The sequence below is a fragment of the Aulonocara sp. 'chitande type north' Nkhata Bay genome, linkage group LG13 (genome assembly GCF_057382095.1).
Source record: "Aulonocara sp. 'chitande type north' Nkhata Bay isolate Kocher_YH1m ecotype deep benthic linkage group LG13, A_spYH_male_GT1.1, whole genome shotgun sequence".
Taxonomy (NCBI): Eukaryota; Metazoa; Chordata; class Actinopteri; order Cichliformes; family Cichlidae; genus Aulonocara; species Aulonocara sp. 'chitande type north' Nkhata Bay.
In genome coordinates, this window is record NC_141356.1 from 33,293,329 (window position 1) to 33,317,788 (window position 24,460).

A 24,460-nucleotide genomic window follows, 5' to 3' on the forward strand; every position below is an offset into this window, starting at 1 on the left:
AAACTCCAAAACACGTATAAAATCCAAAACACTTACAAAATCCAAAACACTTACAAAATACAAAATTCAATTCAATTTAATTCAATTTTATTTATATAGCACCAAATCACAACAAAAGTCGCCTCAAGGCGCTTTATATTGTACAGTAGATCGTACAATAATAGATACAGATAAAAACCCAACAATCATATGACCCCCTATGAGCAAGCACTTTGGCGACAGTGGGAAGGAAAAACTCCCTTTTAACAGGAAGAAACCTCTGGCAGAACCAGGCTCAGGGAGGGGCGGGGCCATCTGCTGTGATTGGTTGGGGTGAGAGAAGGAAAACAGGATAAAGACATGCTGTGGAAGAGAGACAGAGATTAATAACAGATATGATTTGATGCAGAGAGGTCTGTTAACACATAGTGAGCGAGAAAGGTGACTGGAAAGGAAAAACTCAATGCATCATGGGAATCCCCGACAGCCTACGTCTAATTCACTGAGGAGATGATGGAGCGGGTCAATGCTGGGCTCAGATCTACCCCCCGGCCCAATCCCTTTTTGTCCCCCATAAACCCCCCACCAGAGCGGCCAAAGGTTCGCCATCGAGCCCCACCCTCAACAGAGCAATCGAAGTCACATTGCCCAGCCTCGCCCCCCTTAGTTCCTCCTTACCACCTTCATGCTTTGTCTCCGCAGTCTGATGTGTGATGTGTGGAGGGTCCGGGCTGCGAGGATTATGGCAGTGGTGACTTTTCCCAGGAGAAGCTGGGACCCTGTTAACTAGAAGGTTTTAAAATCTCTGTACTTTTAGGTGACAGAAGGAGACATGTGGCCTGGTCAAAACACAGAGAGCTGCACTCTAAAAGATCTTTAAACATAGTAAACATACCTTGTGTGCCACAGACTGCTCCCAAACACGAGGGGACAAGTAATACCTCTAAAACACTTAAGTTGGCTTTATTAAACGTTAGATCTTTAGCTGGGAAAACATTTTTAATTAATGATTTAATCACTGAGCACAGCCTTGATTTTATGTTTTTAACTGAAACTTGGTTGGACCAAAGTAACAGTGGAGCTGTTCTCATCGAGACGACCCCTCCTAACTACAGTTTTATCAGTGAGGCCAGGGTGAGCAGGAGAGGAGGAGGGGTTGCTGTCTTATTTAATGAATCATTTCAATGTAAGCAGCTATCTCCTGGAAGTTTTCAGTCTTTTGAATATGTGGCTTTACAGCTGAAGGCCCCATCCAAAGTTGTGTTTCTTAATGTTTACAGGCCTCCCACATACTGCACAGACTTTTTTTAATGACCTCAGTGAACTGCTGTCTGTGATCTGTGTTGATTTCGACTGTGTAATTATTGTTGGGGATTTTAACATTCATGTGGACAACCCTCAGGACAAAGGGACTAAAGACCTGAGTAACACTCTGGGCAACTTTGGGCTGACTCAGCATGTAACAGAGGCCACACATAATAGAGGACACACTCTCGACCTACTGATCTCCAAGGGCCTGAGCATTTCAAAGGTTACTGTGTCTGATGTGGGCCTGTCTGATCATTACTGTGTTTTCTTTGAAAGTAAAATCTCAGCCCACATAAATATATCAACAACAGTGATCACAAAACGGTGTATAACTGAACACAGTAGTGCAATTTTTAACCAGGTCTTCCCATTAACACCTGACCTGTCCAAAGGTTCAGTCAATGAGCTCGTCAATAGCTTCAATGCTAAAATTGTCACGGCTGCCGAGGCGAGCCGTGTGGATATAGAAGGAGGACCCAAGATGCAGGCAGTGGATGAGATACCGGTGGTTTTATTTACAGAGGTGTAGTGGCAAACAAACAGTGGGGCATAACAAACAACTAAAGACACCTAAACTGGGAGAACTAAAATAACAGACCTGGGAGCATATGACAACGGCTGATGAATAGCAGAGAGACGCAGACGAGGAACAGGACACCGTGGAACACAGGGTAACAGACTGACACCGAGTTACACAGACTGACACGGAGGAACACAGACGAACCGGCAACAGGCAGGAGAACACACAGGGCTTAAATACACACACCAGTAATCAGGGGATGAGAGACAGGAGGGCAACACAGCTGGGAGGAATCTGGGCTGACGGGACAGGGGAAACACTAAACTGATCACACTCACCTTCACAATAAAACAGGAAACTCAGATACATGGAACCAGACAAGACATTGAACTAAACAGACAGATTCACAAACAGATGGGGAGACACCATAGACAGACAGGTACAGACGCAGACTCAGAGGCAGATCGAAAATAACACAGAACTTAAACAATCATCTAGAAAATGATAAACTAAAAGCGCTGGGTCACCGACCCAGGACCATGACAAAAATGTTAAATGTAATGGACACTATTGCTCCCATTAAGGTGAAGGTTATCTCTGGAAGGAAAAAGTCTCCATGGAGAAACTCCACACTGGTGAAAAAAGAAAAAAGAGAGTGTAGGAAAGCTGAGCGCAGATGGAGAAAAACAAACCTCCAGGTTCATTATGACATCTATAAAGAGAAACTTCACAATTATAATTTACAACTGAGGAGTGCAAGGAGGTCCTACTTCTCTGACATCATCACTAAAAACAGCCATAATGCTCGGGTCTTATTTTCTACAGTAGACAGGCTAACAAACCCTCCTGTGTCAGTGGCAGCTGAACTTCATTCGACCATGGCCTGCAATGACTTTGCCAAATTCTTCACAGAAAAAATCCAAAAAATTAGACAAGCAATTGGTACATCAACAGCAGATCCAGAATATGTACTGTGTCCACCGAAAAACTGTTTAAACACCATGAAACAGTTTCACCCTATTAACAGCAAAGACCTGGAGGACATCTTAGGTCAACTGAACTCCTCCTCTTGCTGTTTAGATGTCCTGCCAACAAGTTTTTTCAAAAAGGTCTCAAAGACTTTGGAGTCAGACCTGTTACAGATCGCCAACTTTTCTTTAATATCAGGCGTGTTTCCAGAACCACTAAAAACTGCTGTAATAAAACCTATACTGAAAAAGGACAATCTTGACAAGACACAAATGAACAACTACAGGCCGATCTCAAATCTCCCATTTTTAAGTAAGATCATTGAAAAAGCAGTTTCTCAACAGCTCAATTACTTCTTAAAACAGAATAACTGCTATGATGCCTTCCAGTCAGGTTTTAGACAGAATCACAGCACTGAAACTGCTCTGACCAAAGTGTTCAATGACATATGTCTGAATACAGACAGTGAAAAAATGTCAGTCTTAGTTTTACTGGATCTCAGTGCAGCATTTGATACAGTCGACCACAACATATTACTCAAACGACTGGAGAACTGGGCAGGTCTTTCAGGAACTGTACTAAACTGGTTCAAAACATACTTAGAAAACAGGAAATACTTTGTATCAATAGGTAACTACACATCTGAGCAGACAAGTATCACATGTGGAGTTCCCCAAGGTTCCATCTTGGGACCCCTTCAGTTTAACATTTACATGCTCCCACTGGCACAGATTATAAAGAACAACAAAATAAACTACCACAGCTATGTAGATGACACACAAATATATATCACAATGTCACCAGGAGACCGAGGCCCTGTACAGGCTCTTGGTAAATGCATTGAGGAAATCAATGACTGGTTGTGCCACAATTTTCTCCAGCTAAACAAAAACAAAACTGAGGTAATAGTCTTTGGCGCCAAAGAAAAACGATTACAGGTCACCAGAGAACTTCAATCTATACACCTAAAAACCACAAACCAGGCAAGAAATTTGGGTGTAGTGATGGATGCAGACCTAAACTTAGAAAAACACATTAAGACAATAACAAAGTCAGCTTACTATCACCTCAAGAATATTTCAAGGATAAAAGATCTGATGTCCCAACAGGACCTGGAAAAACTAGTCCATGCATTCATCTTTAGTAGGCTTGATTACTGTAACAGCATCTTTACAGGTCTACCTAAAAAATCAGTCAGACAACTACAGCTCATTCAGAACTCTGCTGCTCGAGTCCTCACTAAGACCAAAAAAGTGGACCACATCAGCTCTGAGGTCTTTACACTGGCTGCCAGTCCGTCAGAGGATAGACTTTAAAGTCCTGATGCTGGTCTATAAAGCTCTGAATGGTTTAGGACCAAAATACATCAGTGACCTCCTGACCCAGTATGAACCTTCCAGATCCCTCAGGTCATCTGGATCCGGTCTTTTATCAGTTCCCAGAGTCAGAACCAGACACGGAGAAGCTGCATTCAGCTTTTATGCTCCTTATATCTGGAACAAACTCCCAGAAAGCCTCAGATCAGCTGAAACACTCAGTTTATTTAAATCCAGGTTGAAGACTCACCTATTCTCAGCTGCATTTGAATAAAGCACCAAATCCACACTTTTAAGCTTAAATTTCAAAACTTACACTAACTACTGATCTTATCTATTTCTGATTTTATCTGTTTTGATTTTATATACTGTTTTGTTTGTTTGTTAAGCTTAAATTTCAAAACTTACATTAACTACTGATTTTATCTACTGTTCTGATTTTATCTGTTTTGATTTTATATACTGTTTTGTTTGTTTGTTTGTTTGTTTGTTAAGTGGGTTTAGAGCTCTGGGTAGCTCCCCAGCTGGGTCTAGACTGGGTCTAGAGAGTATTTTAAATTCAGGGAATTTAAAATAGAAAGTAGCTCGTCCACAGAAGGACTGGTAGCTCCCCTTACGATAAGGGTTCAGATCGCGCGAACAGGTGTGGGATTAGAGCTCTGGGTAGCTCCCCAACTGGGTCTAGACTGGGTCTAGAGAGTATTTTAAATTCAGGGAATTTAAAATAGAAAGTAGCTCGTCCACAGAAGGACTGGTAGCTCCCCTTACGATAAGGGTTCAGATCGCGCAAACAGGTGTGGGATTAGAGCTCTGGGTAGCTCCCCAACTGGGTCTAGACTGGGTCTAGAGAGTATTTTAAATTCAGGGAATTTAAAATAGAAAGTAGCTCGTCCACAGAAGGACTGGTAGCTCCCCTTACGATAAGGGTTCAGATCGCGCGAACAGGTGTGAAATGTGTGTGTTTAGTTAGTTTGTTTGTTTGCTTGTTTTAATCAATTTTAAATCATGCTTTTTATTTGTTTTTGTTTCTAATGTCTCTGTAAAGCACTTTGAATCACCTTGTTGTTGAATTGTGCTATACAAATAAATTTGCCTTGCCTTGCCTCCATACAGTAATTCCTCTTCTACACCACTGCAATCGGGAAATATAAAATATTTAGGTATTAATGTTTCTCCCAAGCTTGCAGATCTAACTAAATTAAACCATATCCCACTTTTAAAGAAGGTAGAAGATGATCTGGCTAGATGGAAATGTCTACCCATATCACTCATGGGAAGGGTTGCCGCTATAAAAATGATGGTCTCACCAAAAATAAATTATTTATTCTCAATGATCCCAACTAAACCGCCACAAGATTGGTTCAGATCTCTAGATTCATGTATGTCCAAATTCCTTTGGAAAAATAAACCCTCACGTATAAGCTTAAAAACACTACAAAAGACCAAGGATAGAGGAGGATTAGAACTACCTAACTTTCAGCACTACTTCTTAGCCAACAGGCTTCAGTTTATCTCAGGATGGCTAAAACATACCCTCTTAGATGAACCTTGGCTAGATGTAGAACAAGCACTTTGCAATAATCTAGAGATCTCAGACCTACCATTTATCAGCTCAAACATCCAACGACGTGAATGCTTTAAAAGCATCAACATCAGCTCTTCTCTGACAGCATGGTGGGAGTTTCTAAAATTGACGGCGTCTTCATTAATCCCATGCAAACGTACACCTATCTGGAACAACCCTGACATATTACAAAACAATAATATGATAAACTTTTCAGATTGGAGTGGTAAAGGAAAAAATATTTAGAACATATACTAGAAGGAACAGAATTAATTTCATTTGACGGACTAGTTACACAATATGGGATCAACAAGAAAAGATTTTTAGAATATCAACAAATTAAATCCATAGTAAAAAAGAAATTTAAACCGGGTCAAGTTGAACTACAAACACCACCAAGTGTGGTTCAATTTCTTACTCTTAAAACCCCCCAAATTGATGGTTGTGTTGATCTGTGTGGGACTGGGGGGGGGGGGGCGGGCGTTGTGGGTTTTCTTTTCATATATATGTGTGTTTATTTACTTAGGAAAATGAAGAAAGGTTGATTGTATTTTGGTAACTGCAAGTACTGTTGTTTTCTTTTTTCAATAAAAATATTAAAAAAAACAACAAAAAAACCCCAAATTACTATCCAAAATATACAGAATGCTTTCTAAAACAGATGAATCAACATCACTTCCTATTGCAAAATGGGAAGCGGATTTATCAGTTAACTTAGACCAAAACTTCTGGTCTCAGATTTGAAGGCCCCTTCCACCCCACCTGTTTCTGTATGGCATGTTCAACTAGGCAGACTCGCTGCACTAGAACAACTCTCATACACAAGGTTATTATTGTTAACGAAAACTAACGAAATAACGAAAACTAGAAGTGAAAAAACATTTTCGTTAACGGAAATAAAAATAAAAACAAAAAAAGGAAAACTAACTAAAACTGTAATGAGTGTTCACAAAACTAACTAAAATTAACTGAATTTATAGCAAAAATGTGTTTAGTTTTCGTTGATGTGTGCGTGTCATACAATAGTCAAGGGTGAAAATGAAGTTTAGTTTCCAGATTTTTTCTTGCTGTCTCATTATGCCAGCAGGTGGCCAGTACGTTAGTCAAGTCGTCTGTGTTGCTGCTCCGTCCACGCGCAGAATCATGTCAGGAAAAGTCGGGAGAACGCGCCAGAGTCCAATTTGGGATTACTTTGAATATGACTGTGTTTTGGATAAAGCAAGTGTCTTGTAGTGGAAAGAGACTAATTATGAGGGACATTTCTAAAGGGAAAAAATCCCACAAACCTTAAAGCGCAGTTGAAAAGCTCACACAAGAAGGCTAACCTAGCTTACCTTGAGAAGGGAGCACACTCAACCCTCATTCCCAGAAAACAGAAGCTAACCCCAGGCAAGGCAGCGTGATGCATCCCGGGACAACAGGACGGGGATATCTACATAACTGTGTGAGTCAATTGCCTTAAAAAAGTTTATCAATTCACTTGAACCAAAATTACGAACACCCGGTGCTGCAAGAGTTAATAGTCTCATTGGGGCCAAGATATAAAATTTAAAGTTGCCTGGTATCAATGGTTGTTCATCTGCTGTTATTTATTTATTTATTTAAAGAACCCACAGTGTTGGGAAGGTTACTTTTAAAATGTATTCCACTACAGATTACAGAATACATGCCCCAAAATGTATTTTGTAACGTATTCCGTTACGTTACTCAATGAGAGTAACGTATTCTGAATACTTTGGATTACTTAATATATTATCATGCTGTTTACAACTACGTGAATGTACTATTGCTGTGTGATTTATTACTATTACTGAAGGTCCGTGGCTCCGAACCGTAGTAAAGGGACCTCTGGCTAATACCGTGGGTTCCGTAGCCGAAAAATAGCTTTACTTTGTTGTGTGGGTCAACTTTTCTTGCGAGAGACAGAGAGAGGCGTTGAAAGGCTGCTCCAACAGAACTTATTGTTTTCGGAGGAAAACACGAACACGGTGTACAGTCGAGTCTTAATAGCTTACTTACAACTGGACTCGTCAGGCACTCTTCTTGGCTGCAGTGGTTATTATTATATTTACATGCTTCCAGCTCCCGTTTTTCCTCGATGACAGCTTGTACTTTTCCTTTTTTTCCCTCCCTCGCTCACAGACACATAAAGGGTATGGCAGTCCATTCTCCCTGCAGCACGGACTACACTGCCTATGATGCTACATTCTTTAGAGCTATATCTGTAGCATTCTGCCTATTAGCTTAGCACAACAACAACAAAAAGGCGCTCTCTCACCCAGGAAACACGCAGAGAGAGAGTCACCCTGTAACCATGGCAACCGTAACGCTGCTGCCTGGAACAACAGAACATAGCTGTCAAACAAAACCCAAACAGTCCTGACCCGCCACAATATGAAACAGGAAAGTACCGTCCTGTAATCAATTTATTTCAACAAAGTAACTGTATTCTAAATGCCACCTTTTTAAACGTTAACTGTAACGGAATACAGTTACTCATATTTTGTATTTTAAATACGTAACGGCGGTACATGTATTCCGTTACTCCCCAACACTGAGAACCCATAGGTGGAAATGTGAGTTGTCTGTCTCTGCGTGTTAGCCCTGCAACAGACAGGCGACCTGTTGACCTTTTGTTACACTTAATTATTGCAAACACAGCTAAAACTATAACTGAAACTAATCAAAACTAAACTGAAACTAAGGATTTTCAAAAAAATAAAAACTAAACTAAACTAGCAAACAATTGGTAAAAACTAATTAAAACTGATATAAAATTGAAAATCTGAAGTCAAAACTAAATAAAAATAAAAACTAATGAAAGTTGCAAAACTTTTAAAACCCTGCTCATACAGGCTTCCTTTTTTGTTGTTTTGTTGTGTTTTGTTTTGTTTTTCATCTCTTGCTTTGTTTGTCCCCCTCATTTTGGTTTTGTATTCTCTGCTGCTGTTCTGCTGCTATGCTGATGTTTTATGTGATGTAACCGGTCTCTGCAGTGGACTGTAGTGGTCTAAAAGCACAATAAAATATTAATCACAAAAAAAAAACTGAATAATTTTGGAGTGCTTCTTCAGTACATTTAAAATAAAAAGAAAAAAGTAGAGATAGTGTCTGTCTCCTGAATCCAAGCTGGAAGCTGGTTCCACAGAAGAGGGGCCTGAAAACTGAAGGCTCTGCCTCCCATTCTACTTTTAAATACTCTAGGAACAACAAGTTGGCCTGCAGAGCGAGAGCGAAGTGCTCTGATAGGGTGATATGGTACTACAAGGTCATTAAGATAAGATGGGGCCTGATTATTTAAGACCTTGTATGTGAGCAGCAGGATTTTGAATTAACAGGAAGCCAATGAAGGGAAGCCAATACAGGAGAAATCTGCTCTCTCTTTCTAGTCCCTGTCAGTACTCTTGCTGCAGCATTTTGGATTAGCTGAGTTTTTAGGACTTCCTGATAATAATGAATTACAGTAGTCCAGCCTGGAAGTAATGAATGCATGAACTAGTTTTTCAGCATCACTCTGAGAAAGGATATTTTTAATTTTAGAGATGGTGCACAAATAGAAGAAAGCAGTCTTACATATTTGTTTAATATGTGTGTTGAAGGACATATCCTGGTCAAAAATGACTCCAAGGTTCCTCACAGTGTTACTGGAGGCCAAGGTAATGCCATCCAGAGTAAGAATCTGGTTAGATACCATATTTCTAAGATTTTCAGGGCCGAGTACAATAACCTCAGTTTGATCTGAATGAAGAAGCAGAAAGTTAGCGGCCATCCAGGTCTTTATGTCTTTAAGACATTCCTGCAGTTTAACTAATTGGTGTGTGTTATCTGGCTTCATGGACAGATAGAGCTGGGTGTCATTTGCATAGCAGTGAAAATGTATGCTATGTCTTCTAATGATGCTGCCTAAGGGAAGCATGTATAATATAAAAAGAAATGGTCCTAGTACTGAACCCTGTGGAACACCATAATTAATAATAATAATAATAATAATGGATTGGATTTATATAGCGCTTTTCAAGGCACCCAAAGCGCTTTACAATGCCACTATTCATTCACTCTCACATTCACACCATAATTAACCTCAGTGTGTGAAGAGGACTCACACCATAATTAACCTCAGTGTGTGAAGAGGACTCTCCATTTACATGAACAGATTGGAGTCTATTAGATAGATATGATACAAACCACTGCAGTGCAGTACCTGTAATACCTACAGCATGTTCTAATCGCTCTAATAGGATATTATGGTCGACAGTATCGAACGCTGCACTGAGGTCTAGCAGGACAAGCACAGAGGTGAGTCCACTGTCAGAGGCCATAAGAAGATCATTTGTAACCTTCACTAAAGCTGTTTCTGTGCTGTGATGAGCTCTGAAACCTGACTGAAACTCTTCAAAACTCTTCAGATGCTCTGCAGATGATCTGTTAGCTGTTTGACAACTACTCTTTCAAGGATGTTTGATATGAAAAGAAGGTTGGAGATTGGCCTATAATTAGCTAAGAGTGCTGGGTCTAGAGATGATTTTTAAGTAAAGGTTTAACTACAGCCAGCTTGAAGGCCTGTGGTACATAGCCGATTATTAGAGAAAGTTTAATCATATTTAAGATTGAAGAATTAATAAATGGCAGGACTTCTTTGAGCAGTTTTGTAGGAATGGAGTCTAAAGGACACGTTGATGGTTTGGAGAAAGTAATTATTGAAGTTAACTCAGAAAGATCAACTGGAGAAAAAGAGTCAAACTTAACATCAATGGTACTAAGAGTAGCTGTAGATAATATTACATCTGTGAGATGATTATTGGTCATTTTTTCTCTAATGATAAAAATTGTATTTGTGAAGAAGTTCATGAAATCATTACTAGTTAACGTTAAAGTGATGGTTGGCTCAGTAGAGCTCTGACTTTTTGTCAGCCTGGCGACAGTGCTGAAGAGAAACCTGGGGTTGTTCTTATGTTCTTCAATCAGTGACGAATAGTAAGATGTTCTGGCTTTGCGGAGGGCTTTCTTATAAAGCAACAAACTATTTCTCCAGGTTAAATGATGATCCTCTAAATTTGGGACACACCATTTCCTCTTGTTACGAGTTCAAAATATTGGGGATGGACACCAGAGGAAAAACCCACAATAACAACACTGGTCCGGTCGGGTTGAGTCAAACGATGATTTAATAATCACACACGTGGGAGATGGACACTGTATGCAGACAGCCTCAGATCTCGTCTCAAAAAACACATCACCATAGTTTTATGAAATCAGGGTATTAGAACGCCCCTTCATGCGTAGTGACAGGTGTAATACAATCAATGTTGACAATTTTATTTAACACAAAGAATAACATTGTCTCCTTCCCGAGGGCAGACGCTGACTGCCCCCATCTCCTGGAACCGTCTGTACCCTGCTAAGACACAACATGGCAGCTACAAGGACTCTTTCATTTGTTAAGACCATCAGTGTGTATTGCTCTAAATCAAGTATATAATATTAAATGAATATTGCTGGATCAGCTACTTCTACTTAAAACATATTAGAACATGACTAAGCACAAAATCACCAAGAATAACATCTTATAAGTGCTGTGTAAGCGCGTGCGGCCTTCCAAGCTCAAAGCCTTTGCCCTCCATAGATCAGCCAGACTCGCGCTGGCTGTAGCTTTTAACCTTTAATTAACTTGAGCACAACTCTAGAATAAGCAACAAACTGCAATGTGTATGGAATGATCATGGTTACATCTGCAATGGAAAATCATGTTATTATTCTGGTACCTGTAAGAAAAGATCAAACTAAAGTTATAACAATCACTGTAATGCAAAGGATAATGTAAGGTCAAAAACTTCAATTTATGTTTAATGCAAAGCTGGTTATATACTTCTGATGAACTAATAATGCCATATTAAAATAGTAAATGATAATGAGAAAAACATCCCCTCCTTATTCTACACTCTCCAGCTTACGAGTCATCTGCTTTAGGCTACGTGTTTGAGAATTATACCACGGAGTCAGGTACTTCTGATTTGAGACCTTAGTTTTCACAGGAGCTACAGTATCCAGAGTCGTACATAGTGAGGAGGTAAAATTATTAACAAGATGATCGACCTCTGTTGGAGTAGCGTTCAGATAGCTGTTCTGCTCTATGTTGGTACAGGCCATTGAAGATGATAACAGTGTGTGGATTATATTCTTAAACTTAGTTACAGCGCTTTCAGAAAGACATCTACTGTGATAAAGTCTACTCTCCACTGCTGTGTAATCAATTATTGTAAATGTACATGTTGTCAGGAAATGATCAGACAGGAGAGGGTTTTCGGGAAACACTATTAAATGTTCAGTTTCTATGCCATATGTTAAAACAAGATCTAGAGTGTGATTAAAGTGGTGGGTGGGTTCTTTTACATTTTGAGAGAAACCAATCGAGTCTAATAACAGATTAAATGCCATGTTGAGGCTGTCATTTTTAGCATCTACATGGATGTTAAAATCACCCAGAATAATTATTTTATCTGAGCTCAGAACTAAATCAGATAAAAAGTCTGAGAAATCAGACAGAAACTGTGTAAGGCCCAGGTGGATGATAGATGATAACAAGACTGGTTTCTGAGTTTTACAGCTGGGTTGGACAAGGCTAAGCATCAGGCTTTCAAATGAATTAAAAGTCTGTCTTGGTCTTTCATTAATTAATAGGCTGGTGTGAAAAATTGCTGCCACACCGCCCCCTCGGCCTGTGCTTCGAGATTTCTGGTAGTTACTGTAGAATGACTTGGGGGTGTTGATTCATTTAAACTAACATAATCATCCTGCTGGAACCAGGTTTCTGTAAGGCAGAGTAAATCAATTTGTTGATCAATTATTGAGTCATGTACTAACAGAGACTTGGAGGAGAGAGACCTAATATTTAATAATCCACATTTCACTGTTTCATTCTTTGGTTCAGATGTGGATACTGTATTATTTCTTTGTCATTTTTTATGTTTAAATTGTTTATTGCTGGTTTTTAGTTTGTTTTTTGTCTGTTTGGGAGCTGAAAGAGTCTGTCTGTTTGGGAGCTGAAAGAGTCTCTATGGAGATGGGTCTTTGGGGGGGGTAGTGAAGGATATAAAAAAAACAACAACAGCAATAGAATAATATTAAACACAAAGTGAACCCGTCTTCCTTCATTAAATAGGTTCTTTTAGATGTTAAGGAGGAATTGACTTAACCAGGCTGGCGGAGAATGAAGACAACCGGACACCTGCTGCAGATGGGGAATCAGTGAACTTTTATTGAGACAGAGACAACCTCTCAACAAGCTCACATCAAGAGATTCCTAATATTTGCTGTGAGGATGGGTATATATTCTCTAAAACTTACAGGAGGGGGTTGTGAGGAAAGTGCTGCATTAGCAGAAAAACAACTCCATAAAAGGAAATCGGCCTTGGGTGTTCTAGTCTCTTCGCTTGCAGATATCTTTCACCTGCAGGATGAGGCGATCGCTTCTTATCGCTCTCAAGGCCAAAGTCGTGAGCACATTTTTATTACACAGTTGCACAGTAACTTTAAAGCTGAACAATATTTAAAGCTGAATAATGTTTGATCAGATTATATTTTCTTCAAATCCCCCTTTTGACCCATCTTAAATGGGTCAACACACAAAAATAAGTAACAATCAAAGGAACACAGAGACGTGTCGAAGCCTGGCTCGAAAAACTCCTCGGGTCTTATCATTTGTCTTTATCTGTCATTGCAGATGAGGAGAAAAGAGTCCAGGCACCACCCTGCCCAGGGGTCGGCTGCAAGCAGTCTCGGTTCCCGACGAAAGCAGTAACAGCTGTCCTGCACACAAGGGTACAACGAGTTAGTGCAACCAGGGTAGTGACACAAAATTAACAGTTCCTGTAACTCAGCAACCAAAAAGCATAAGTAATGATAAAAATGTGGAGAGTACAGAGTATACTATAATAATGAGAGATATAAACGTGAAAATGTGAAAGAATAAATCAACCGTAAAATAAACTCAGAACGGTAACTGCTAAGGACATTCAAAAGTGAATATGGTAAAACTGGAGAGGAAGTGGTGGGCAAGACCCTAGGGGCTACATTTGTCAGATTGGGACTGTCAGAAGGGGGCGAAGCTTTTGAACTTGAAGGTGTCAGAAGTGTCGGGGGCCCTTCACAGATCAGGATTATGCCAATGGGAATGAGACCCAGGGCCAGGAAGCAAACAAAGACGCAACATCTTTGCCTGCCTGTCATTTCAGGGGGAAAGGGCCAAGACATGTTTACTTAGCTTGGATGTCGTCTAATAGAGGATGATGGGGCACAGAAAGGTGGTCCAGTTCCCCCCACCTCGCCAAGGGCGTGTTCTAGGAGTTAAAGAGCAACAACCTGCAATCTGTACCAAAAAATCTTCATAGTCCCACCGGAAAATCATAAGAGTAATAAACGATTCAGCTCAACAGACAAGTATCATGTTCAGGTTTCTCCAATCATTAAATCACTATTATTGCCACAATTTGCTTTATTCACCCTTTGGGCAATGTTATTCCAAGAGAGAGAGAGAGAGAGAGAGAGAGAGAGAGAGAGAGAGCCCCTAATGGCCAGTTAGTGGGCTCTAGGTCAAACTGTCCCCAAATTTGTTATTTGTTGTTATTACTTGTTTTCATGTCACTTGTCTGTTTTCTACTGCACCCCTCTCACCAAAGCAAAGCAAACATTAGCAGCACATTGACCGTAGTCAGGCATCCTCATTCCATAGGTGCTATAAAACATTTCCTGTAAAAGAATCACAGTTTTCAAGACAGGGTGTGTCTCCCCCAACACTCTCACCAGAATACAGTGTAATAGCATCCCCAACTCCTAACCCATAAACACCGTTTCTTCACACATCCGCCCAGAAATCCTGTAATAGAAAAACATTAAAACTGTAACCCTGTAGGGAAGAAAATGTAAATGGTAACGCTGCGCAGTTACCTCTGTAAGCAACACAAGACACAAAAATGGCATTTACAGGTTCACTCATCCTCGAATATTTTGTCATCCTTCTACTCCTGTAAAAGAAACCCACATAAATTCATCCACCCTTTTATCCTATCTAGGTGGAGGTGGTTAACCTTGAGTCATGGTCAAGTCTTGTCATCTTTTACCAGTCAGTCCGTTTGTTTTTATTCCCAGTCTTTCATCCATTCATCCGTTCTTTGCTGATAGTGAAACCTGTCGTCGCATCTAGTTTCCACACTCAGCAAAATGACGTCATCTCAAAAAGAAACAAGAACTTGAGTTTGGATTACCTCGCTGAATCCTTTTTTAAACAGGGACTCTCGTTTCTAATTGTCCCCACAAGTGTTTCCTCCAGAACCCATTTCAATGCGGAGAAACTCACTTACAACAATTTTCTCGCCGACGTGTAATGCTTGTAATTTCCGATGTGCAGATCTGCTTAAAGAAAAGATTCACAAACAAAAATCAGTAAATATAAAACAAAATAAAATGAAAAATAACAAAAACAAAATGCAGACGCCCGGGTCTTAGGACTTGTCACTGAATATTCTTCCCATCAATAAAAATACCAACCTAAACCTACACAGAGTCAAATCAACACCACCTCAACCTTTTCATATTCATAAACCTATATGTTTTGCGTTCGTGAAACAAAATTGAACCATTAAGTAAGTTGAGCTCTTGAAATGTTTTAATTCTCTTAATTCTGCCAGTTTATTTCAACACTTATTCAATGACTTTTATTCAACTGCTACTTGGTCACTCGACTTTTACCTGTTCAAATTGCCTAGGGTTCAACAAAGTCTAGATCCCCGTTTTCATGAAACTTGAACGGTGTACGATGATTTACTTACAGTAATTTAGAATCATCACTCAACCTAGCTCTACTACTGGCACTGCGTGACTTTTCTCACACTGGAAACCAGAATTTAGTACAGAACTTTAATGCCTCAGGCAATCGCGTTCAAGGGCTGCCCCCCCTTCTCTTCTTCTTTGTCCGTGTGTTCCTCCTTTATTAAATCTCCATCACAATGACGTGGCGCTCTGAAATAAAACTCACACTGTTAATTCCTCGTTTTCACTCTGCACCACTGCTCAGAGTGTTTTCTTTTCTTTTTAGTGTAGAGTAAACAATTAAGTCGAGGCCTTAAGCCCCAGATATCTCGCACGGGCATCATTTTCATAACCAAACCGCTCCGGACTCTGCTCCCCAGACCACACAAATGCCCTCTGGGCTTATTATTATAGCAAATTCTGTATTTGACTTTGTTGTGTGCAGCATTGAGCCTTTGTCAGTAAAGCATTCTTCATTGCAGCAGCTGGAGCATTGTGTGTCACTTCTTAGTAAATTAAATCAACATTTTGATTTTAGTGCATGGGTATGTATCAGTTTTTACTCCCTCAACAAGTGCATAAGTGTTCATGTGTGTGTTTCCCTTCATTCTAAGTAGGCGCATGCAGAAGTGTGTGTTCGTGTGTTGGTATATGTTTGTGTTCATCACCTTCCTGTTCTGTAGTTTAGGTAAACCAGCGGCCTGACGCATGGCCTAGGGTCCTCCCCTCCTCTTTGGGTCTGTTTATGTTGTCCTTACTTTGCTCCACGGCCTTCTGCAGCTCTGCTGTTCGGCTCTTCTCAGAGGTCAGCATCCTTCTGCTCACCGTCCCTTTTCCTCCGGGCTTAATGCGCGTCTCGTCACAGCTCTGTCAGCTGACGCAGCCTGGGAATTTCCCCCGTGTAGTGAAACGGGCTTTAGGTTTAGTGCTCTCCGTCTCTGCTGCATGAGATCACTCTTTTGCAGCACTGTTGACATCCTCAAGTTGTTGTTGTGAGTCCAGCTGCTGTGGCCTTCAGGGGTCAAAGGGTCAAAGATGGTCGCGGAGAGGGCAACGATGGTAGAGGGGAGGGTAGGAGTCCAGGTCAGCTTCGGCTCTCAGAAAAAACAAAAACAAAACAAAACAGGCGAACAGGAAAATGATGTTGTGTTGGCTGTGCTGTGTTGGCTGTGTTATCCCGAGAGGGGAGAAACAACGAGATCTCGTCTCCCCCCTTTTTTGTTTTTTTTTTTTTTTTTTTTTCACCATATAATCAACTCATAACCCCTCAAGTTGACAGGACAACACAGGTACGTGTTAAAATTCTTAAGATCCTGTTTAGAAACCTAAAAAGGAATTTCCTATCATTCAGTAGTCATTTGTCTTAAACAATCAACAAAAACATGTCCCAAGTCGACCCTTTTAACCACTAAATTTGTCGTGTCCTCACTTAATCCTCAGACCAGTGTCTTTGTCTTTTGACGTTACGTTGTTGTCCTGCAACCCAAAGCGTTTAATTGTCAGTAATGTATAAACTATATCATTTAAAAACAGGTGTATGTTAAGTGTCGCTACTTTAACCTTGCATGTACGTGCACATGTATGTAAGCTGTTTCTTCATTGCATGTATGGGTGCGTCTGTATATGGGTTACTTTAACTTTTTCTCAAACGAGGCATTTCTCTAACACGCACATGTGTCTGTTCCTCACCCTTCTCATATCTTTCTCTGGTTGTGTGTGGTTTTATTTGTTTCAGTGATTTACCAGGAACATCTTTTCCTTTTCTCCATGTCTTCCGCCAGAGGTTAACACCGGTGAGATTCAGGGACACAGCACCCAGAGCAGTTCAGCGAGAAAAACCCGCCTCAAACTACATTCTCTCTTTTTTGTTTTACCGGGAGGGGTGAGGACAACTCTCGTGTCCAGCCGTGAATTTTAGCCAAAGCTTGGCCTGTCTTCTGCTGCCGTACTCAGGCTTCCAGGTTAAGAAAAAAACACCTGTATGAAGACACTAAACATACATTTAGTATTTGTATAAACATAACTGCCTAAATCATTGAACTCTTGAGGAGGGTGTATTTCAGAATCAGAATCAAAATCAAAAACTTTATTGTCATTGTCATGAGACCGACGACATTAAGAATGGTCCCCGATCATTGCATCATCCCTAGTAATATCAAATATAAAAAACAATAAAATTCAATCAATAAAATAGATAGAATACTTAAAATACTAAGTATTCCCACCGTCATGCTTCAGACCGTGCATAGATTAACACAAGAGTGGCATGGTGGACATTTTTGTAGTATTCAGATGTGTTATTGCAGTTGGATAACAGCTGTGTTTGAGTCTATTAGTCCTTGCTCTGATTGCCCTGTACCGTCTGCCTTAGGGCAACAGTTCGAACAGGGAGTGGCCAGGATGTGAGGTGTCTTTTATGATGTTTTGGGCCTTTTTAAAACAGTGGGCGTTGTTTGACTCTTTACTAACTTTAAAACCCCACCATAACAATTTCTCACTGACAAACTTCTATGCATCCATTTAAACATGCGAAGCCAGCACAAAATCACACACATACCCCTACAGCAAAGCTTTAACATAACCACAATGCAACTCCTCCCTTAAACGGGAGAAATCACCCTGAATCAACCAACTCTATATAAAACGTCAAACAAAGATAAACCACAAACATTTCTACACTTCTGTGTCTTCCACGCAGCACAATAGGCAGAAAAACACCGATTACTCACAGTCTACAACAAAAGAAAAACCTGCTCTTTTCACAACTCTCACAGCTAAAGTCAAAACTCTTACCCAGTGCCTCTGAAATAATAAAAAAATCACCAAATACTCGATTACTCTTTTCACTCGCTCCCTCTCACTCCCTTCTTCCTCATACAGCATACACGCTCGCTCCCGCGGACCCGCTCGGCCCCGCGGGCTCACTCGGCCCCCACCTTTTTTCTCTCACAGAGACAGAGAGAGACCCTTTTCCTTTTTTTTTTTTTTTTTTACTTCGGTCTATCTGCACAGAGTTTACCTCATCTCTTTCCTTCTATGGGCATGCACACTTCCTGTCTCACACACACAGCCCCTCTCTCAGAGAGAGCAGAAAAGAGTTTTTCCTTTTTTCAACACTCAGGAGAAATTCAACAGACAGTTTATACCACTATTTTACACTTTATTTACACACACCGGTAATTTATGTTCTATTTACACACGGGCCCGCATAGACATATGCCAGAAGAGGTTACCCCTAACTTTTTGACTAATTTAAAAGCACCTATAGCCCAGGCCTAGCCTTGCTGATCAATACATACCTCGGGAACGCCCTCCCGATAGCGCTCGAATTCCTAAGAAAACACCATATGCCAGAACAACTTTATCTCACTTCTCTATTTCTCTGCTGGTGTTGCTAAATTTTTGACTAATTTAAAAGCATCTTTCAGCTGTTTTCCTCAATGACTCTTTCTGCTTTTTTGCTTCTTTAGGCTGGTGTGTGGAGTTGATGACTGTCTCAACACATGTTAATTGTTCTCCCAATGTGCTAAGAATAACACCGGGACCCCAACCATCATCATTAGTTTCTCGATCTAATTCTCCATCCATTTTACTGTCAATGGAGGAGTGTTCTTTTATTGCTTTTAAAGGAGAATTTGGGCCAGCTGGGTTTCTGCCTCTGTTAGGCACTAATCAGCTGGGGCGCTGCTTTAAAGGTGAGTCAGCACTGAAATATCCCTTCAGGTGTTACCAAGCTTCTACCAAACCGGAGTCTGGCGGGTAACCTTGCCTAGAGCTTCCTGATAGGGGTGCTAGTTGGTTGTCACCTTGTTCACACGTCTCATTCACACTTCATACATTACCTGCAGTCACTCATTACCCTCCTTATGTATGTAATAAATGTGTAAAAAAATTCTATGTGTGGTGTATTATTTTAACCAAAAGAGGAACCTAGTTCCTTTAATTGTGTAATCTGTGAACAACGGAGAACCAAACTGTCCTGCCCAGTGTTCCACAGCAAGCATTCAGCGTGTATTTATGTGTGTCCAATATCAAACAGAACATCAAAACATTTAAAACACTAAAATCATCGGGGTTTTAAGAAGAGATCCGTTTTCTCCTATTGATCAAAGGGACCCCTCCTTTGGACTCCAACCAGTACTTCTCTTTTTTAAGTTTTAGAGGATCTTTTCTAATAAAGTCCTCTGGGCCTTCCTAACCCTTCTGTAGTTTAGAGAATATTACTAAAAAATATTCTCAAGGCCTTTAACCTTTTAATTTGTTTAGAAAGGCGTTACTAATAAACCCTTTCAAGGTCCCAGACCTGCACTGAGGTGTTTATCCGACACCGGAGAGCGACCCGTCGGCCGCAACCGTGGTCAGACCTCAGTTCACTCTTATCTTTATTCACTTATTCACTTATTTCTTATTCACTTATCTCTTATTCACTTGTCTGATTCTCAACAAGCCTTAAGTAAGCCAGACAATTTTGGTTATGAATTACTAGGAGTTTGGACACTAAGTATTTTTATAATGTTCAATATAGCAGAAATAAAAGGTCTGCTTACCTTGTTTTTGTGTGCACACAGCTTTTGTCCAAACTCCGTTCACTCAGACCACGGCTGATGTCCTCCCCCCCGTTCCAGTTGCCCTGGAGCGGATCCTGTTCCGTGACGCCAATTGAAGGATATAAAAAAAACAACAACAGCAATAGAATAATATTAAACACAAAGTGAACCCGTCTTCCTTCATTAAATAGGTTCTTTTAGATGTTAAGGAGGAATTGACTTAACCAGGCTGGCGGAGAATGAAGACAACCGGACACCTGCTGCAGATGGGGAATCAGTGAACTTTTATTGAGACAGAGACAACCTCTCAACAAGCTCACATCAAGAGATTCCTAATATTTGCTGTGAGGATGGGTATATATTCTCTAAAACTTACAGGAGGGGGTTGTGAGGAAAGTGCTGCATTAGCAGAAAAACAACTCCATAAAAGGAAATCGGCCTTGGGTGTTCTAGTCTCTTCGCTTGCAGATATCTTTCACCTGCAGGATGAGGCGATCGCTTCTTATCGCTCTCAAGGCCAAAGTCGTGAGCACATTTTTATTACACAGTTGCACAGTAACTTTAAAGCTGAACAATATTTAAAGCTGAATAATGTTTGATCAGATTATATTTTCTTCAGTAGCAGGAGGAGAGAAGCTCCAGAGAGGCGTGTAAGACTGCAACTCTGCTTCCTGGTGCTAACTCTGGATAGTCATATTTTGGGGGGTTTAATAAATGTGTCCATATTTCTAGAAATGAGAGCTGCTCCATCCAATGTGGGATGGATGTCGTCTCTCCTAACAAGACCAGGTTTCCTCCAGAAGGTTTGCCAATTATCTATGAAGCCCACATCATTTCTGGGACACCACTCAGACAGCCACCAGTTTAAGGAAAACATGCAGCTAAACATGTCACTCCTGGTATTATTGGGGAGGGGACAAGAGAAAACTACAACAAAACACATGAAAACGCCAAAACACATGCAAACTCCAAAACACGAACAAAATCCAAAACACATGCAAAATCCAAAACACATGTAAACTCCAAAAAACACGTACAAAATACAAAACGCATGCAAACTCCAAAACACGTACAAAATTCAAAACACATGCAAACTCCAAAACACTAACAATATCCAAAACACATGCAAACTCCAAAACACGTACAACATCCAAAACACATGCAAACTCCAAAACACGTACAAAATACAAAACACTTACAAAATACAAAACACGTGCAAACTCCAAAACACGTGCAAACTCCAAAACACGTACAAAATACAAAGCACTTACAAAATACAAAACACGTACAAAATCCGAAACACGTACAAAATCCAAAACACGTACAATATCCAAAACACGTACAATATCCAAAACACTTACAATATCCAAAACACTTACAATATCCAAAACACATGCAAGCTCCAAAACACGTACAAAATCCAAAGCACGTACAAATTCCAAAACACATGCAAACTCCAAAACACGTACAAAATACAAAACACATGCAAACTCCAAAACACATGCAAACTCCAAGACACGTACAAAATACAAAACACATACAAAATCCAAAACACGTACAAAATTCCAAAACACATGCAAACTCCAAAACACGTACAAAATCCAAAACACATGCAAACTCCAAAACACGTACAAAATCCAAAACACATGCAAACTCCAAAACACGTACAAAATCCAAAACACATGCAAACTCCAAAACACGTACAAAATACAAAACACGTACAAAATACAAAACACATACAAAATACAAAACACGTACAAAATTCCAAAACACATGCAAACGCCAAAACACATGTAAACTCCAAAACACGTACAAAATCCAAAACACATGCAAACGCCAGGGCCCTGTTTCAGGAAGCCGGTTTAGTGGAAAAACTGAGTAAGTATACCCTGAGTTAACGAAAACTCTGGGTTTTCGGTTTCACAAAGCGAGTTCAGCTGCAGCCTCAGTGAGTCACTATGACGACACACTCCGTGAAGCTAACCTGCCCCCTAGCAGGTTTACTACAACTAACCCTGACTGTCTCCGCCCCTTTGTCGGAAACCTGACAGTAGGAAGTGTCGGACATGGTGTGCCACTTCCTTGAAGAGCCAGTAGATCGTGAAGCCCAAATTCTCCGCAGAGCTCTCCGCCGGGAGAGAGTGATCAGAGCGCGTTTGGACATTTTATCATTTCCTGATGATTTTCTGTGCGAACGTTACCGTTTCTCAGCACAATCTATAATTTATTTGGATAACATCCTCAGGCCATATATTACGCATGTGACACATCGCGGACATGCTCTCAGTTCATTGCATATTATTTGTATTGCACTTCGGTTTCTTGCAAACGGGAGCTTTCTGTATAATATTGGTGACGCTGAGCACGTTTCCAAGGCTACCGTCTGTCGGGCAGTCAGGAATGTTACAGTTGCACTGAAACGTCTCCTGTACTCGTCTGTGGTGTTCCCCGGTCACAGACCCACAAGATTTATCAAAGAGGGATGCCACAAAATTGCAGGTATCAGGATGACCAAAACTTAATGTATGATGTGGTGATACTTGGACTACTACTTAAATTGCACATTTATTTTCACGGTTCCCAGGCGTGATTGGCTGTACAGATGGCACTCACATTCCAATCATTGCTCCTTCAGTAAATGAAGGAGACTATGTGAACAGGAAGTCTTTCCACAGCATTAATGTACAGGTACATAGTTCCCTGTAGCATGTCAAACTAACAAATTATTTCATTATAGTAATGGATGCTAATTTGTGTTCTCTGCACTGTGAAGATCATATGTGATGCTGCCAACATTATCACAAATGTGGAAGCCAAGTGGCCAGGCTCTGTCCATGACTCACAAATATTCCGTGAATGTACACTGAGCACAAAATTTGGACATGGTGAGTTGAGAATACTTTAAAATATATAAAGACCAATTGCTTCAGGGACATTTGAACTGAAGTGTATCCTTCTGTCTTAGGAGAGTTCACTGGCTACTTGCTTGGTGATAGGGGGTATCCATGTTTACCCTATTTGCTTACCCCTTACCCTGACCCTGAACCGGGCCCACAGCAGCGATATAATCTGGCTAATTGCAGGACAAGAGCCAGAATTGAAATGACTATCGGAATGCTTAAGGCCCGGTTCCAGTGCCTGCAAAGACTCAGGGTCACCCCAGAAAGGGCATGTGACATTATTGTGGCATGTGTGATTCTTCACAACATTGCCACAATTAGAGGAGAACACTGTCCTTCTGAACCAAACATCAGCAGTGATCCAAACCATGAACATCCTGACCCTCCCACGGACATACAAGATGGAAGAGCAGTCAGAGACACCATATGTCACAATCATTTCTTTTGACCCATCACCTCAACATGTTGAAAGAAGAATAAACAGATTTTTTGTTCAACTGGCTTTATTGGTCGCCTGTGTTTCCTGTACACAAAGTATTAAAAGATGTAAACCTCATAAAGTGTCTCTGTTGCTTCCTCCTCTGTAACAGCTGTCAATGTTTCTTCATTATTTTCCTGTAGTAAAGAAATAAACAACATTGCTGTTCTACTGTAAACTCATATAATCTGTGGAGTATTACTCACAACTGCATGTTGGTCTGGCTCAACAGGAGGCTGCACCAGATGCAGTACACCACCACCATCAACTGATAGAATATGAGGTTTATACAGGTCACTTATAACTTACAAGGGACCAAATGGCAATTAACAAACATACCAAGCACCTTACACTTCATTGTCATTATGCTCTCAAAGACAACCAAGACTGAGGGAAGGCAAAATCAGTCGGAAAATAACTTCACTACAAAATAATTCATTATGGTAAAGAGTTTATTAAATGAATGTGTCGCACTGCAAAGGTGACTGTGAAGAAAGGATGTATGCACATCATGTATTATTTTGAATTTACCCCTTATGTAGGCACTTGTGTCTTGCGGGGTTATTGACTCAGAGGATGTCCCCGCAGAGATGCCTTCGGCCACAGGGCGCCCACTGTTTTGGCTGAGGGCCAACTGCTCAGCCTCTGTGAGTGGTGGTGGTGGAGGACCCCCACCTGTTTTTCGGGCCTCCGCTTTTTTTCTGTTGGCTATAACGGGCCACATTTGAGCATACAGAGTAAGCAAATATGTACTTGTAATGTGCTCAGATAATTTCAATAAGTGCTTACAGAAAGAAAATTAATGTAGCCTCTAACTGCAATTGATTTACATGGGACAAACAGACCAAGCACTATGGCTCATAATACAATTACACCTTACCTGTTTGGACTATATTTTTATATTTCATTTTTACTTGCTGCCAGGCACGTTTGGGGCCTGTTGGGTTGCACCTGCGCTCACATCACATCACAAAATAAAATGTATAAAATAACAAATAAAATAACATATGATAAAATAACGTGTTAAATGGGCGGAAATCCCTCGATCAATGTTTAAATTAACACTCACGCATTG

The 24,460-nt window shown here is 40.5% G+C and overlaps 1 long non-coding RNA gene across 1 annotated transcript; it reads right to left on the reverse strand.

Moving 5' to 3' along the window:
- Window positions 1-15,729: 15,729 nt before the first annotated feature.
- Window positions 15,730-20,624, reverse strand: LOC147316544 (uncharacterized). The gene is made up of 2 exons (XR_015124493.1): window positions 20,233-20,624; window positions 15,730-20,102 (listed from the first exon to the last, which is right to left on the reverse strand). It is a non-coding gene; the product is annotated as an uncharacterized LOC147316544 (long non-coding RNA).
- Between the last annotated feature and the right edge of the window lie 3,836 nt (window positions 20,625-24,460).